Below are 17,156 nucleotides of genomic sequence, written 5' to 3'. Positions count from 1 at the left end.
GCTCTTCCTGCAGTGGCCCTACCTTCCCGAGTCAAAACAACTGCTTAAAGGCAAAAAAAACCCTAAAAAAGTTCTGACTCAGTAACTGAGAGAAAGTCTTGGCTCGAGGGCAGAAGGGAGGAAGGGTGGGACAAGCATGCAGGGCGCTGAGAGTGTGAGACGCTTGCAGAACTTCCTGGGCTCCCATCCTTACTGGGAACCACAGACCTGGCACTGCTCAATCCAGCGGTGCCCAGTCTCTTGCTGTAGCCCCCACCTCCCACCTCTGCCCCAAAGAAAGGCAAGGAACTCATCCAACCTGTGAGTTATACAGCAGAAAGCAAACACCTACAGGAACCACGGAAACAAGATGAAATGAAAGATCAAAATGTGTAAAACCCTCAAGCCCATCCAAGGACACAGAGATGTGGCTCCTGGGAGGGGAGGAAATGCCTGCCTTCCCCTCCACAAAAGCAAAACTCAAGCTCCCAGCTGATGTCAAAGGCCAGCAATTCCCACTCCATCTTTGTCATGTCCAGGTCACCAGACAGGCCCTCGGAGCCTCTCATCTGGTGAGAACCGTTCAGCTGATCGCATCTAACATGCTCCAGTCTTGACACTAGAAAGCAAACACTCTGCATTTCCAGGACATAAAGCCCTGGTTTGGTTCTCCTCCTCCACGAGACAGCAATCTCCAGAGCCAGGCAGCACAACATTCACACAGATGCCCAGTCTATTTAGCCATGGCAACCACCTTGACCAGCTCTGCATGGTCACACATAAGAGCCAGATTTCTCCTGGGATTCATGACGGCCTCAGGGTAGTTCATGCAACTGAGTCGGAACTCCCCAAGGGAAACTGCACCAGAGCACAGCCTCCTCCTGCAAAGCACCCATTCACCAGTCCTTGGCATGCTTTGGCATCCTCCGTCGTGCAGGCGACACAAGGGCCAGAAGGGCCCCGGCACAAGCAACGGGGACATGGGCACCCTCCACGTAGCGGGGCACGGGGACCCTCAAGTGTAGGCAGTGAGACACTAGCACTGGGGAGTGGGTGTAGCAGGTCAGACAACTAAAATGAGGAGAAGAAAGACTTTTTGCTAAAGCTCCAGGAAGCAAAGAGAAAAAAAACACTAATTAACTCGGCAGCAAGTTGTTAGTATTTGCATATAAATGCAGCAACAAATCACGACAAACAAGTCAGGCCAAGGCAAGCCCATCAGCACAGGCAGCTCCAGCCCAGTTAGCTCTGGTGGGTCAGGAGCCGGGCTGGCTACCAGCCCCTCCTGGGGACCGCAGAGGACAGGGGCCTTATCTCTGCCAACACTCCTACAACCAGCAGGAACAGAAGCCACAGGAATGGAATTTCTTTCCATATTATAAAAAAACAAAACACAAGAAATGGGATAAATCCTTCAGACCCATTCAACAGCAAAGTAAAAGCTGGCAAGAGAAAACCCAAAGCAGCGACCACCCACCACAGCAGCAATGCTCCTCCTCAGCCAGAAGAAGGGCAGAGCCAGCACCATGGCCTTACAGCAGTAATGGCAATGACCAGCAAGTACCAGGGGTTCAGAGCAGCTGTCCAGCACCCCGAGGCTCTCCAATCCTGCTGCTGTGGCCATTGCAGGTCCACGGGCACCTACCACCCAGAGAAGTGCCATGGGTGAAGCACCTGGCTTGCATCTGCTGGGTCCGGCTGCTGCTCCTCTGTTTGCTGGAGCACAAGAGAAGAGAAGAGGCCCATGTTCAGGAGAGCCTGGAGATGCAGAGGTTTGGCTCCTCAAGACGCCATACAGCCGCAGGAGCCTTCACCTCCGGGCTCCCCTCCAGGGAGGATGCAGAAGGCACACACATCATAAATAACAGATTGCACACCTGATGTGCTGAGGCACATCCCCAAGAGCCAGAAGCAGTAAGAACGACCCAAACAGAAAAAAATCCAGGGCTTTTGCTGCAGTTCAATGAGTTTACCCTTCCAGAAGCCACAACTAGAGCAGTTTGCTTTATCATGCTGTATTTCATCTGACCTGCCTCCTTGCTGCCAAGGTTTTTGGCAGTTTCTCTGGCATCAGCAGAGGCTGCAGGTGCACTCAGCAGCACAACCCAACCAGCCCTGACCCTCCCCAGCACAGGAGGCGAGGACTGGGAGGGAGCCGGACCTTCTATCTGCATGCTTTGCGTTGCCTAATGAGTCACTTATTACCACAGAGAAGACGACTCGGTAATACACAACATTTACAGTTTTGCCTCACACAAAAAGCCAAAATCTGCAATTCCACTGTTTTGGGGCTCTGCTTGTTCCACACACACCACACACCACCCGACCCCGACACCCCAACTGCTATCCTAGAATTTAAAAGAAAATTCCAGCAATTACAAGTTTACATCAAGGCTTAAAAAAAAAATATATTTTAAATCCAATTTCTAATTTTAAACAGGAAACTCTCCCTGGCAAGATCCCAAGAATCCTTCCACAGTGACTTTTATTGAATGCAAGTTTCTCTTTGCTGCGACTCTGAGCATAGACTGCCAGCTCCAGCAGAAAGCAAACGGACGCAGCCCTGACTCTGCAAAGCATTCCGGGGCTGCCTGCTCCCTCCCCCCACCCCCTCTCCGCAGGATACATGAAGCCCCCACTGCAAATGGGAGTCATTAAACTACACCCAGGCAGGCATTTGCAAACTAGTGTTTAGAAATACATTACCTCTTTATCTGCAGCCAGGGAGCATGCCTGGCTTCTCAGAGAGGCTGCAGCATGACACATCTAAACAGGAGCCAAGTTTGAACAATCAAGCAAGATAGAAAGGATGAGCTTCCTCACCACAGCGAGCACAGACCTAAACCTTTAGAAAGAGCACTGAAGTAGAAACATTCTAGACTAGATTTTTCCTCTTAAATGCAAAGTTTCAAAACAGACACTATCAAAGAAATCACAAGAGTTTCTAACAACGATTTCTCTCCTCCTGTTCAACATCATCTGATTTAGAACCATCCTTCCTGTTGGAGCTCCTGAATGTGTGCTTACAGGAGTAACCACTTGTTTGTCCTGACTAGGAGGCCAGTTGCTAAGCTTGCATTTTCTCTCTGGGGTATGAAGCTCTTCTTCAGTAACGACTTTGTGCAGAATAAACCACTAAGAAATCTGTAGATTTCTGGTCTGTAGAAACAATCTGAAGCTGGGAGCTGTACACAGGAATTATTCCTTGAAGACCAGGAAAACGGGCATCTGCATAATGAATGCTACTAACCGCTGAGGACAGGGCTGAAGTGACAGGAAATGGAGCTAGAGGTTGTATCAATGCAGCTAAACCACTACAGCAACTGATGGAGGTAAACGAGTGTGACAACCTGTGTGGACAACTGTTGCCAGCTGAGGGAGAGGGGCCAGCACACAGGAGAACAGGCTTCATCCCCATCCAAAACATCTTGCCAAACCTGGCTGTCTTCTCGCTTGGCTGGGCCTTATCACGCACATTCAGCTTTGAGCTGATAAAGCCCACACTTGGTTACAGACAGCTGGGAAGGGGCAGCAGTCCCCACAGTCTGGCCCTGACTGTCCATTCGCACAAGTGGTGAGCAACGGGGACAAGCATGCAGCACTGCTGGAGCCACGCAGGCCAGTGCTCAGCACACATGCAGGGACCTTGAGCAGAGCCTCCACCACCCAGCTGTGGACAGACAGACTGAATGGACTTCACTTGCAAACACAAGAAGAATACCATGCAAACACAGCTGGGTCGAGGAGCAAAATCCAATTCCAGTACAACCTGCCAGCAGAGGACAGCTAGTAGCAGCATGAAAGAGACTGCTTCTAAATGTTATTATGCAGCTGCTCAAATAAAAACAAAATCAGTTTTAAAACATGCAGCAAATATTTTGTTTAAAACTGCAAAGAACACTGAACAGAGGACAGGAGATATCCTGGGTACACCTGAACCTCTTGGAGAACAGCAGACAGTTTCTTCAGAGTAACATTGGCCAGTGCTGCTGCAGAGGACCAGAGCAAGGCAAAGATATTGATTTCTTTATTTCAGTAGGTGGAAATACAAACAGAAGTCACCCAGGCTGAAGGGCCACTCCACGTGTCTGCCCCAGCAAGGGTGGAAGGTTTGGTGGCAGACCTCCCCAGGGCATAAACCCACGGCAGAGCCTGAACTCACACAGGCACAGCATCCAGCAGAGCCAAGGATGAGCCTCCAGGCTGCAAATGGCTCCAGCGGCTTGGCCAGCATCCCACAGGCAGAGCTGAGCACCTTCATTCCCAAGCAGAAGCACCAGCTCCCTTTGCAGGGACTCCCAAAAGGAGGACACTTGGAAGGAACCCAGGACACTATGGGGACCAGTTCCTCCTTCCAAAGCAGGACAGAGCTGCTGCACAGCCAGTGCTGGAAGGCTACACAGAGATCTTTTAGGTTTAACCATACACCACTCCCAATAAGAGATTTTTTCCCCCAAATCGCTAAAAAGCAGTGCCTTCTTCCATCTACAGCCCTACACAGCTAAGCCCTAACCGCATATGCTCTAAGCTCCACAGCAGCAGAACCAGCAGTCTCTTGCCATGATTTCTTCAGGAAGGGCCATCTTCCTGCCCCTGCACTCCCCCTCTCTGTTTCAGCAGTGTAATTTCTGCAGCACATACCACATCGCACAACTATTTCAAATTAGAGGGAAGCTGACAAAAAAAGGCACAGAAAAAGATTTTGAGGAACTTATTTTTTTTCCTCCCTTGCCAGCTTTTCTAACCCAGGTCCCTTCCTTAAACAACTTCCCCATGCCGCTGCACCAAAGCTCTGTGCCAGCAAAAGGAAAAAGCTTCTGAGACAAGGCTGTCCTGAGCAGCTGTACTGGCCTCAAACACAACATGTGAAGCAATGGCTTCTGCACCAGCCCCCTGCTCCTGCCTCATCTTCCTCCTGCATAGCACCACAGGTAGCATCAAGCCCGCTCAGGATCCAGTCGCCAAGAGTCCGTGCACATGAATACATGTAACAGAAATTCAGTGTGTGGTGTGGGAATGCAGCTTCCTTTGCTCACCAGTGTAAATCTCCTCGTGGACATTCCTGTTTTGGTTCGAAATCAACCAGCTTTGGTACAGCCTGTAACTGTTTCCAATTCAATTAAGCCAAACTAAAACAAACCAGTCTCAAACTGAAAATAATGTCCCCAGGGCACTCCGATGTGCAAGTAAATCCTTTGAAAAAATAATAATAAATCAAGGCAAACTTTTCTAAGTAGGAAAGGTTGCTAGTAAGCAGAGGGTATTTGTTATTAAAATCTCTGAACAGTCAGAGTTGGAACCAAGCACAGCTCTTCACAAGACGCTTTTTAGAGCCGCACTGCATTGTTTACTTAAGACAGTTAAAAGGATATCACCAGCGTGAAATGAAGTCAACTTCAAAGTCACACAGTCTCAAGTCCTAAACATGCCACAGCAATCTCATTTTAGGAAAACACATGCTCTATTTTTGTTAAGTGTTTCTCTTCCTCTGCTGCACAAGAGGCTCATACAAAGAAGAAGGAACCTTTATAAAAAACAAGGAGGGGGGGAAATACTTTTCCACTCAACACACAATGAAAACATTAAGGAGCAAATCCTCTGTCCTTTCTGCTGCAGTATCCAAAGGGCTTGTTTCTATCAAGAGGAGCCTTATTTCATCATTATCTTCTCTCATTGTAAATGATCTGTACCACCAGACTCCCAGTCCTCTCACTTCTAATTGTCAGGTAGGCAAGAGCAGTCAAACATCATCTGTGCAGCTCAGAACTGCCCTAGCATACTCAGGCCACATCCGTCAGGTGAGGTCACACTGAGAATGACCTGGGAGCAATGGCAGGAGGAAGGCTGCCCTGGCTCCAGCTGCACTCTTCCCTCTCCCAGTCTGCCATCAGAGCACTGACTCCAGATCTCTATTTCCAAGAGCTGTTCAGGCTAAGCACAGCAAGGAGCATCACTCAGGAGCATTCACAAGGGCTGAAATCTTCAACATTCAGAAACCAGCAGAAACAGGGAGTCTTAACAGAGGTAAATTAAAACAGAAGCGCAGAAAGAACCCATTCCTGCTCCATAATCCAGCAAGGCCTCCAAGAAGGCAGAGCAACAGCTTTTAATATCACTACTATTTCAAAGACTTAAAACTGTGTCAAAACTACCACCCTGCACCCCCTGTCATGCCACATTTAGACAGAAGACTCACTTTTGTTGTTTCCCTTTATTTTAAAATGCTTAAGACTCACCAGGCACCAGCAGTAGTTAAAAAAACCAAGGCTCTGATCCCTTTCCACACAGGTTCTCCTGATCACAGGAGAACTTCATCAGTGGGATGTAGCCATCACATTGCTCCCACCAGTGACCTCCCTCTCACCATCCTCACCCGCTCCAGATGAAGCAGGCACAGCACAAATGTAGCAGCAAATGAGAACTTTGTTTCCAAACATCCTGTCGGCCAGTTCGTTTCTATTTAGGTGGCACCTAAACCTCGGACAGTCTAAATCCTCTGCACAGCTCTGTGAAGTACCCAGCTCTGCCAGAACAGGCCAATGCAAGCATTAAAGAGTGAGCTCCTGCTCCTTGCTTCCTGTAGTAAGCTGCACTTGGGTATTTCTCATTTGGCCTCAGCAATTCAGCAGACTGTGCCATCACACTGTTCACCACCTTGGCATACCAGAAGAGGCCCACCTGTGCTTTTGACAGAGGATGGAACTTGGCAGACAGCTCTACCATGCTGAAGACTGGTGACAGACACCACATAATCCAGCATCTCCAGAGGATGGCCACTGCTTCTTGCAGAATCTCATCAAAAGCATCGTGCTGATCATTGCTACTTCATGGGCTTCACACCCAGAAGCAAGAAGGGGCCCAGAAAAAGATGGCTAAAGGAGAAAAAATACATCCAGCTGCTACCTGAAGTAATCAGTTTCACAGCCCAGTGGCCACTTGGACTAAACAGAAGGAAATCTCAGCTCTGAATGGCACCTGTACTACTCAGAAGCATCACTGGAGGAGTGATTGGTTGCACATTTCCAGTTGCATCACTAACAGCAGGAGGACCTTGCAGAGGGCTTCTGGCAACTAGGTCTAACAGCCCTGGGCACAGCTGGGAGGTTTCAGGCAAAGACAAGTCAATTGTACTACCCCTACTGCAAAGCTGAGCCCAGTCTGTTCTGCACAGAGCAGAGCTCAACCTTACTCCTCCATGTGCTTTGAGCAACCTCCTGGTTACTTCTAGAGCTTGGCTCAGTTGCACAAACATTTGCAGAGTTCCAGGTGAAACCTCAGCGAGCCTGCCACGAAGGGAGCTTTTCACACAGGGCTGTTCTGGCACTGGACCCACCACGTGGGGAATTTTCAGGATCTTGTGCAAAGCTCCAGGACTTCTATAATGCTCAAAATAAAGAGGAAACACAGCGGAGAGGCTGGTGGAAGTAAAGCAACCAAGGAAAAAAAATCTGGCAGCTCCACCCTCAGCCAAGTAACTGGTTTCTGAAAGAGCAGAGAGGCATGGGGCACTGACCACCCTCCCAGGGTGGGGCATTCCACACCAGCACAAAGCACACATCTGGCTCCACATACAACACTGCAGCAGGCAAGGGCACAGGCTGGCAATAACTCCTGAGGCACCACCTGCTCTGCACTCTGTGAACCATGTAGTATCAACACAAACCTCAACCGAGCAGTGCTCCTCTGGCACCAACCTGTTGTAAGGCAGCATGCTCTTCTCCTCCACTATTTTTACTCGGTAGTCACTGTCTAACCACTGGCACATTCCTTCAGGCTACCTCTCCCTCCAGCTGCACTGCAGAACCAACACGATGCCCACAGGAGCTCAACCTGAGGAACAGGATGGAGTTCAAAATATACGTCTGCCTACAGCTTCATATATGACTCTGCTTACACTTGGGCTCCTTCTAAAGCTACAAAGCCTGGCTGATATCCTCAGGCCTTCTCCAATCTGCTCCACGAAGCTGCAAACCCAGGAAGGATGAAAGGGTATTACAAAGCAAAGATCGACCAACCCTGTTTCTCCAGTACCAGAGTGCAAGTGTCCAGTACAACCCACCTGCCAGAAGGTGCCAAGCTGCTCTCAGTGACCTCTCCTGCTCCTCAGCTGCCCCCAGCACAGCAGATCCCACTCTGCCCATTCCCACCCTATGAGGGCTAGCACTCACCACACCCTACCCCAGTGAAAAACCTAGCTCAGATAAGTAGAGACACCTGTCTCCTCCACCTCTACCCTAATAAAGGTAACCAAAGCAGGACTGGCAATGGTCTGCAGAACAAGGCCTGTGAACAACACCAGTGGTCACTGCTGTGACAAGGCAGAGGAACAATACCCTGCTGCAGCAGCTGGATATGGTGACTCTGTGATGCACAGGTACCACACGATAGGTCCAGACCTGCTGTGTTATCCCAGACTCATTACTCCAGCAGCTTTCCTCCTCTCCAAGGTGCGAGAACAAAATTCCCTGGAACCAGGAAAACAAGGAAGGCCTACAGCATGAATGACTTCATCCATGACGTGGATGAAGGAGGAGAAAACATCTTTCTCTAAGTACTCCAGCACAGTCATGGCTCGAGCACTGCAGCCCTGGATAGGAAGGTATTTGTGTCCCAGAAAGCAGTGGGAACAAAGTATAACAGCTTGTGAGTTGCCTGGAAGAGTGGGGAGAGAAAAATGAGAAAGCAGTAAAGAACAAGATTTGAGGATGTAACAATGCTTTGGGAATTTAAGACACATTATGATTTTTATAATTAACGCCTGCTCAGTCTCTGCCTGTGAACTCTGTATTATCCCATTTCATACTCCGGCTGAGGCAAACATTTGGTGGCTTGCCCAAAGTCAGCGTCAGAGCTAAAACGGATCTTTTGACTTCCAAACAAGCTCACAGTGTTAAGCTGCTTTTAACTGTCTCTACGGAAGATGAAAAACAACAAGAAGAAAGGAACCAGGGAAGGAAAAATGTAAGACTAAAAGGGACAAAATTAACAGGCGAAAATTAAAAAGGGGAAATTTAGGCTCTGACATCTGAAGGAGCTTTTGAGAAGCAAACACCTGGGTGCTGAAAACCCATCTCCCACGGGAATGGCTGAGGTGAAAGTGCTGACTGCAGCAGCCTGGGTTTGCAGCAAGCCAGACAACCCCGGCGGGACCCACTACATTGGGCCCAATTGTGCACTGGGCACCAGCCATCCCCTTGTCCTAGCGCCGCTGGAGAGGGAAGCTCTGCTCCCAGCCCTGGCACTGCAGGCTGAGCCCCACTCCTCTGCGTGGCCGTGTGCAAATCACGCCGGCTCCAGGTCCCTGGCCAGCGCTACGCTGGCGGCCGGGGGCACCTCGCATTAGCCACCAACAAAGCAGAAGGTTAATGTGAAGCTGGCAGCCCCGCTGCTGCGCGTTGTCTCCTCGCCCTCCCTCCCCGCTCTCTTTCTGTGCAAAGCCTGACATCTACAGTTCTGTCTGGCACAGTCAGGGGCTGCCGATGGAACCGTGCAAGGACAGCGGGGACGCGTGGCCGGTCACCCTCCCCCCCTCCAGGCAGCCCTCGGCCATCCGCAGGGTTTCGCTGACCCACAGGCCAGCAGCAGAGAGTAACCTCAGTCCAGCCAGGAAGCACGTGTGCTAGGAGCAGGGACCACGGTTTGCCCGGCCGTAGCGCTCCCCGGCAAGCCCCAAAGCACCGGAGGCCACCGCACACCACTCAGCTCAGCTGGGACCAGCTCCTGCCGCTGCGCATTGACATCTGATGTTGTCAAACACAGCAAACCTATGGAGAACCACGGCCTCATTGCATCACCTTTGCAGCTGTACAGCAGAACTTACTGCACCCCAGCACGTCAGGAGCAGTCTTGCTGCTCTGCTTCCAGCGGTAGCTGAGAATCTCTGCACCAGCTTCTGCAACACAAGAGGTACCGGAGAAACGCACAAGCTGGTGTGTGCGGCCAGAATCCAGAACACCTTCACACCACAGGCACAGTCTCGGTGAGCAACTCTCGAATGTGTGCCTCAGACACAGAGTAGTTCTGGGCTTCAGGCACTCCCTGCTCAGTCATCTGAGCCAACCTCCAGGCCTGCCAGCACGTCCTGCTGTTACACAGCATCTCACCAAATACACCTTCCTGAAGAATCCACTGATCCTGCATCCTCCCAAACAATGTGCACCTGACTGCAACACTCATCCCAATCAATATATACACCTGACTGCAACTGAGGTGGCTGTGCCTCTGCACCCTCCTCACCTCCACTTCCTTCACACTCAACTGTTACAAGAAGGAAAGACCAAAAGCCTCCAAGCCCATCACCAGACGTCACAGACATTCAGGAAACCCAGCAACCCAAGCTAGCAGGATCAAGCACATCATCATGATGGTACTATCAACATTTAAGTACGTGCTCTGAATTCTGCCATGAGCATGTCTGTTTGCACAAGGCAGCCTGTGGCAGCGTAGCAAAAGGCTTAAAGCTCCTGCTACCAAACCAAGCCAATCAGCCATTTTGGGCCCAGGCTACCACAAGCCAGGGAAGCAGCTGCAAGTTCAAGACAAACACAGGGCAGGGCATCAGGTGCTCCTGAGGGGTCAGGAGCAGCTCTTAGAGCACCTCTTCTCCCATCCCACCTGAGGAGAAACCAACTCTTCAGCAGGCATGCTTGGGCCATCAATATAAACACTTACTAAGAACTAACTGGTTAGAAGCTCTGCAGACTCCACTTTTCCAGATACTGGAGTGGGAGGAAAATGGGAGGAAACCTTTTACTGGCACTGCCATGCACATTTTCTATTCCAGCACCACTGCTAAGTGAAGGAACCTGTGCAGCTCAACGCTCACTGGATTTGAGATCAGAAAGCACGGTTGCTACAAGGGTCAGCACCTGCCTGCTCCCCAGCAATGTGCACCACACAGTCAGAAATACTGGGAAATGTTTGCTTTGTCTTTTTTTAAAGGGGAAAAAATAATATTGCTGCTCTGCTTTGCCTTTTATTAGCAAGAGGCATGTTTGGCACTTGTGACATAATGAAATTACAATCAACAACTAAGTGTCTTTCTCCCAGCAGCAAACTCAAGGGCAAAGCAGGGTGGCTGCAACCTGCCAGCAGCAGGGCTCCTCAACACCCAGACCACCTCACTGTCCTTTTATCTTGCTGGCCAGTAAGGACTCCAGGTCTTTCCTTGGCAGCTCCTGGGACAAATCATCTGTGGCCTGCACAGCTTCTGGAACAGATCTCACTTCCCAACATCCCCAACTGAAAAATCATTTCAAAAGGGAACGAGATTTACCCTGTATTTGCAGTGCACCTCTGGAAACACACTCAGCGCACACCTAATGTGGAGCACCACCGTGCCCCGGTCAGCAGCGCTGTGGACCAGAACACCCACCTCCCACGTCTGTCCGGCCAAGCCAACAAGCAAGTGCTGGAAAGCACTGGCTCCTCGCCGGCGTGGTGGGACTTAAGCAACACCCACAGCATCTATGACGGGAAGGAGAAACAGCAACTCCAGTGGGCTGGCATAGGCTGAGCACGCTGGGGCTTCCAGCTCTAGTGGGATCCCCGACCCAGTGGCAAGGACCACGGCCCTCCCAGCCGCCGGCGGCGAGGGAAGCCTGACTCATCCACCCTGTTGTGCTTTTTCAAACTAGCTGAAATTTATCTTTCTCCAATCCCTGCCTACACACAAACCCAACCTCGGGAGCAAACAAAAATGCATGAATCGCAGATCAGAGACAAAGCAGGAGGCGGGACGGGCAGCCCTGCTGCCTCCTGCCCTCACCTCACCCCACGGCGTGAGGCGGTTATATTTAGGTACCGCCACGGTCTGCGGTGCCGCGGCCCCCCTCGGGCACGGCGCAGAATGCAGATTTTCCAGACAACAGACCACAACAGCTCCGTCAAAACCATTAGAGGCTGCGGCGCCCAGGCCTGCGCACAGATGTTTTGATTCCCACTCTCCTGCCACGACAACCCTCGACAGCCCTGTCGCCGCCACGCGCTGGACATCCGCCCCCAATTGCAGCTGGTGAGGGAAGGAGGGAGGGAAGAGAGAAGGGCAGCCCCGCTCCCCATGGAGGAGATCCTCTGTCTGCCCCTTCCCTCCCCGAGGGATTGGCAGAGTCAGCCTCCTTGAAGGCCCTCGGGAGCGTGGGGAGACACCCCACCATCAGAAAACAGAAGCAGTGCATTAGAAGGCAGCCCCTACAGGCACTTCACTCCAGCCCCAGGGCCTCTCCCAGGCTGAAGCCCTCATGGTCAGCTACCACAGACTGCAGCACGGGTACAGCCATGCAAGTGATGATGGGGTCCCGCGAGTGGCCATGCTGGGTGGGGAGCATGTGGGACTCAGCTTTGTTCCTGGCCCTCACCTCCCGCCAGCCCAACGCACCCATCAGTACACGGCCCCTGAAGCTACACAAAGGCCAAATCTTGGCCATGCTCTGGCGAAACGAACCGGGCAGTCATGAAACGCTCAGCCTCTCCCCAGCCTGTCCCTCCTGAACCACACTGATCTCTCCAGTGGAAGCACACTTCCAGCTCCAGCACCACGGCAGGGCACCACCAACACCCACGAAAAGATGGTTGCTGCAAACTCTCCCACCGCAGACAAGCGAGTGTGACACCGGCGGGTAAAACGCTAACGCGAGGGAGTTGAGATCCAGCAGAACGTGGCTTGTGAATGAAGTTGATGTAAAAGCCTGCTAGCTGCTTTCCAGCTTCTCCATGCACCATTTTTATTATTATTATTATTATTATTATTTTGGAAAGCGGAAGGAAGTGTTAATGGGAGGCTAACGCAGGCAGCCCTACGTCCATCACTTTGGGTTTTAGTGATTCTTGCTGAAGCCCTACAACTGCTGACCAGGCCTAAAGTAAACCTGCTCCTCCGCGCTGCTCCCAGCCTCCGTTACGACACCAACAGGAACCAGGGCGGGGGGGTCAGAACAGCAGGATGAAAGAGGGACAAGCGCCTCTGCTTTTGTCAAAGCCACTGCTGCTGGGCCCTGGTTTGACAGCAGCCGCAACACGGCCAGGCAAAGGTGCCAAATACACGGGGCCGCTCGCCCAAGCAGCACCTTGGCTCAGTCCTGCGGGAACAAAAGGCAGCGGTGGGCGGGAGGGAGGGTTCAGGGGCTCCGGCAGGCGAGGGCCAGCACCGCTGTGAGCAGTTTCGCTGCCATGTGGGAGAGGGACTGGAGCAAAAGTCCTGCCGCCCACTGCTCCCAAAACGCCCGCATTTAAAATGAAAAGAGGAAAGGAAAAATACAAATAGAGCAAAGCAACCTTTGCGTTCAGACGCAGAGCTTCTCTCCCCTCTAATAAGCCGTTGCTTTTGTTCCTGGCCAAAGGCTGCCTGCAGAGCAGGACCCAGGCAGGAGGGCGGCTCGGGAAGCTGGGTCCCTGCACAGAGGCCAGCACAGGACAGCCCTCAGCAAGGAGGCCGAGCAGGAGCCCCACCAAGCCTTAGGCCTGAGGGACTGCTGCTGCACAGCGGAGGGGAGATCAGCACAGCTCCACGGGGACTACCACGGGTCAGGGGCCCAGGACCATCCACTCCACCACCACCCCTAGACTCTGCGGGGCTACAGCCGAAACACCATGCTCTGTCTTGCGCTTAATGCCGGACCAGACAGTGCTCCCTAATGAGGGAGCATTACAATCAGCTTGTAATGCTGAATTTTTAATGCTGCCAAGGGCTCTGTTACATAATAAAGGGGGAAACGGGAGCAGAGGGCAGCCAGCAGGGCGGCTGATCCCCCGGCCCAGTGCAGGTGGCTGCCCTCAGCCCACCGGCCACCCTCGTGCCCCTTGACCCGCTGCTTACCGCCAGTGCCACAGGATGGGCCGTGCACAGCACCCATCAGAGCTCCTGCCCAGCCGGGAGGGTGCCACAAACTTTCCTCAAGTGCGTGGAGGGGTGATGCCGAAGCGCTCGCACTCCTCTCCGCCAGAGCTCGGCTGAGAAATGATTTAAAAGCAAAGTTCACGAGCATGTTCGCTGCATGCTCTCGTATGTTCCCATACACGCAGTCTGCGCTGCTCCTCTCCGTAATACCCTAAGACTGTAAATCTATAACCGCTGCAATGATTTAGTGATTAAAAACATGATAACATATTGTGTAACTGCAAACCACAGAATCCCTGCCAACTCTCTTCCAAGATACGGGAACAAAAATACAGAAAATGTGTTGCTTGCAGCAGTCTTCCCAAACTCAACAGAAAGATTTTAATAATAATAATGATGATGAAAAAAACCCCTAGACATTAGGAAAAGGCTGGGTACAATGCGGGGCTGGAAAAAAAATTAGAAGACAGAGTTTTAAATACAATTCTTGCTCTAACAAATTGCAATCTAAACATGCTTCTCTTTTTTTCCCTCTTTTTAAGTTTGTCGTAACTGGAATAACTGGTCTTGTGTGATGTCTTGAATATTCAAAGTGCTTTGTAATAGGATACGGAGACCAAACCTTATTTGCCTAAACTCAATGGATTTTATTTTTTCCCCCCCTCTCCATTCCCCCCTCATTTATTTTTCTTTTTATTTTACCTCCTCCCCCCCCCTTCTTCCCTAACAAGGGGAGGGAGCTGGGAGGGGGAGAAGAGGCAAAAGGAAGAGAGGGCTCTAAGCTATAAAGAAAATACCTGAAAGGGGAGGCTGCAATTTGTAATACAGTGAGGAAAAGCAAATATTGTATATCTATATTTTTTAAGGCAGCTGTGGGAGTTTTGGCCTCTAAGCAGCCAACTTGACCCCATTCTCTCTATTCTCTTATTTCCCCCGTCGCAGGATTCCTGCACCTTCAGTCGGATACGAACTCAATGTGACCCTAAGGAGGGAGGCACCGAGCCTCCAGAAAATTGCTCCATATTAAACAGGAGCGAGGAGAGGAGAAAGACAGCCGGCCGAGGCAGGGACGCGTATACATTACATATCCGCACAAAGTACAGGACATACCCGGGAGCAGCTTGAAGCACGGCTCGGTAGCGAAACAGACCTCCCTCGGCATCAAAAAACCAAAAAAGTCATTTTTTAAAAAACGAAGAAGCGAGGTCAACAATTTCAAAAAAATCCTCGCAACCCAAACGATAAATAATTCACGCCAAGAAACCCGCGTGAGTGCCACATCCACCCGCGTGTCCACAGCGAGCCGAGCCGAGCCGAGCCCTGCCCGGCCCCCGCGCCAGCACCGGCTGCGCTCCGCGGGGCGAGTTTCGGGAGGGCTGGAGCCGCTGCCCCCCGCGGCTCAGGCTGAGCAGCCGGGCTCGGGCAGAGCGATCGATAGCGAAGAGCGTTGGCAAATATTTAGATAAGCGCTGTGCGATTCGGCATTAAGTAATTAAAAACTGAAACTGAGCACGGGAGATCGGCCTACAGAGCCGCTCGCTGCCTTCACCTCTCCCATCCCCCTAGCCGCATTCTTCCCAAAACTAAGCCTGCCCGCGGAAAACAAAAATCGGATCGGCTCTGGTTGGCAAGGCCGCTGCGGGGCAGCTCCGGCGGGGCCCGGGCGGCGGCAGGCAGCGGCGGTCCGGGCCGCCCGCGGCCGGGGCAGTTTTAGGCACTTCTTCGCCCCTTTGTTTTCCAACGCGTCCCCGGCGCGGAGCGCCCGCGGGGCACCCCCAGGGCCTGCCCGCTCGAGCCGCCTTGAGCCCGGCGGCTCAGGGGAGGCGCCGGCTCCGCGAGCCCGCCCGCGCCCGCCGCCGCGCAGCGCGGAGCCCGCGCGTCCTCGCGGGGCCGGGGCCCGCCGCCCCGCCGATCGATGCCCGCGCCCGCCGCCGCACAAAGCCAGGCAGCGCCGCGCCGGCTCCGCGCCCGCTCCGCGCCCCGCGGCCATGGCCGGCGGGCGGGCGGGGCAGGAGGGGTTCCGTGAGGCGCGCAGCGGCCCCCGCGGCGCCGGCACCTGCGCGTCCCCGGCGGCGGCGAAGCTCCGGGACGGCGGAGCGGCACAAAGTTTGCTGGGGGATCCGGGGCGGTGGGTGGGAGCGAGCGGGAGGGGGGGCCGGACCAGCCCCATGCAAAGCAGCCCGGGCGCCCCGAGCAGGAGGAGCCCGAGCGGGGGACAGGGCAGAAAAGTTGCCACTTACGCGGTCGCTGCTCCGGCGGCGGCGGCGCTTTTAATCCCGGGCGGCGGCGCGGGGGCTACAGATCCCATGCAGGCTGCGGCGGCTGCGGCGGCAGGAGCGCGCTCCGCGAAGGGGCCCGGGGCAGCAGCAGCGGGAGCCGGGGGCAGCAGCCGGAGCCGAGCGGGAGCCGCCGCCGCCGCCGCCGCTGCCCAGCAGCAGCATCGTTGTCGGGGAGTTTGCAGCCCCCCGGAGAGAGGGGGCCGCGGGCGGCGGCAGCAGCAGCAGCGGCGGCGGCGGTCGGGTCGGGGCGGAGCGGAGCGGCGCGGAGCGGGCGGCGGGGCTGGCGGTCGCCGGAGCAGGAAGCGCCCGGACTCAGATCTGATGATTGGGAAGAAAAAAAACTCTTTGGATCTTTATTCTGCTAATTAGTTTCCTGCAAAAAATGGCTGATTAGTGCAGTGCGCATGTGCCTCATTACCCAGGCACGACGGGAAGGGCTAATTAGCCACCTTCTGGATCAATAAGATTCAGCCCAGGCGGCGGGGGAGGGAGCGAGCGAGCAGGAGCGGGCGGGGGGAGCGCGGCGGCGGCGGCGCCGCACCGAAACTTGGGGCAAGCGGCCGGCCCCCAGCCCGCGGCGGGGGGGGGCCTCGCTCCGCGCCGCTCCGCGCCCTGCCGCACAGCGCCGCGCCGGGGAGGGGGACGTGAGGCCGGCGGGCGGCTCCACTCCGCGTAGCTCCGCGGGGCGCTCCGCGGGGCCACCTGCCCCCGCGCCCCGGGCGGGGCCGCGCCGCCCTGCGCAGGGCAGGGCGAGGACGACCCCCGCCGCCGCCCCCGCCACCGAAGTTTCCCCGGGAGGAGCCGGGAAAGTTGCGGCCGGCAGCGAGCGCAACTTTGTGCGGCCCCGGCGGAGCGGCCCCGCAGCATCCCGGCCCCGCGGCGCGGCCCGCGCTCCCCCGCAAACTTTGCGGCCGCCGTGGCGAGCGGGACAGTGGATCAATACGGCCGCGTCCGGCCGCGCTAGGAGCCGGGCTACAGGTTTCACCAGCCATCGCTGGCAACAGCTTTGTCATTTTCTAAAAATAAGAAGCTAAAAGTTATTGTAGAAGAAGGGGCTTTTTTTG

At 53.8% G+C, this 17,156-nt stretch overlaps 1 protein-coding gene across 1 annotated transcript in view; it reads right to left on the bottom strand.

The window, feature by feature from the left end:
* ZFHX3 (zinc finger homeobox 3) overlaps positions 1-16,141 on the bottom strand; it is a 161,321-nt gene extending 145,180 nt beyond the window's left edge. The window contains 1 exon segment of the mRNA XM_064160210.1: positions 16,054-16,141. The gene's annotated coding sequence lies outside the window, so the exon portion shown is untranslated.
* Between the last annotated feature and the right edge of the window lie 1,015 nt (positions 16,142-17,156).

Source organism: Pogoniulus pusillus, chromosome 20 (genome assembly GCF_015220805.1).
Source record: "Pogoniulus pusillus isolate bPogPus1 chromosome 20, bPogPus1.pri, whole genome shotgun sequence".
Taxonomy (NCBI): Eukaryota; Metazoa; Chordata; class Aves; order Piciformes; family Lybiidae; genus Pogoniulus; species Pogoniulus pusillus.
This window is presented reverse-complemented; position numbering and strand designations above follow the sequence as displayed.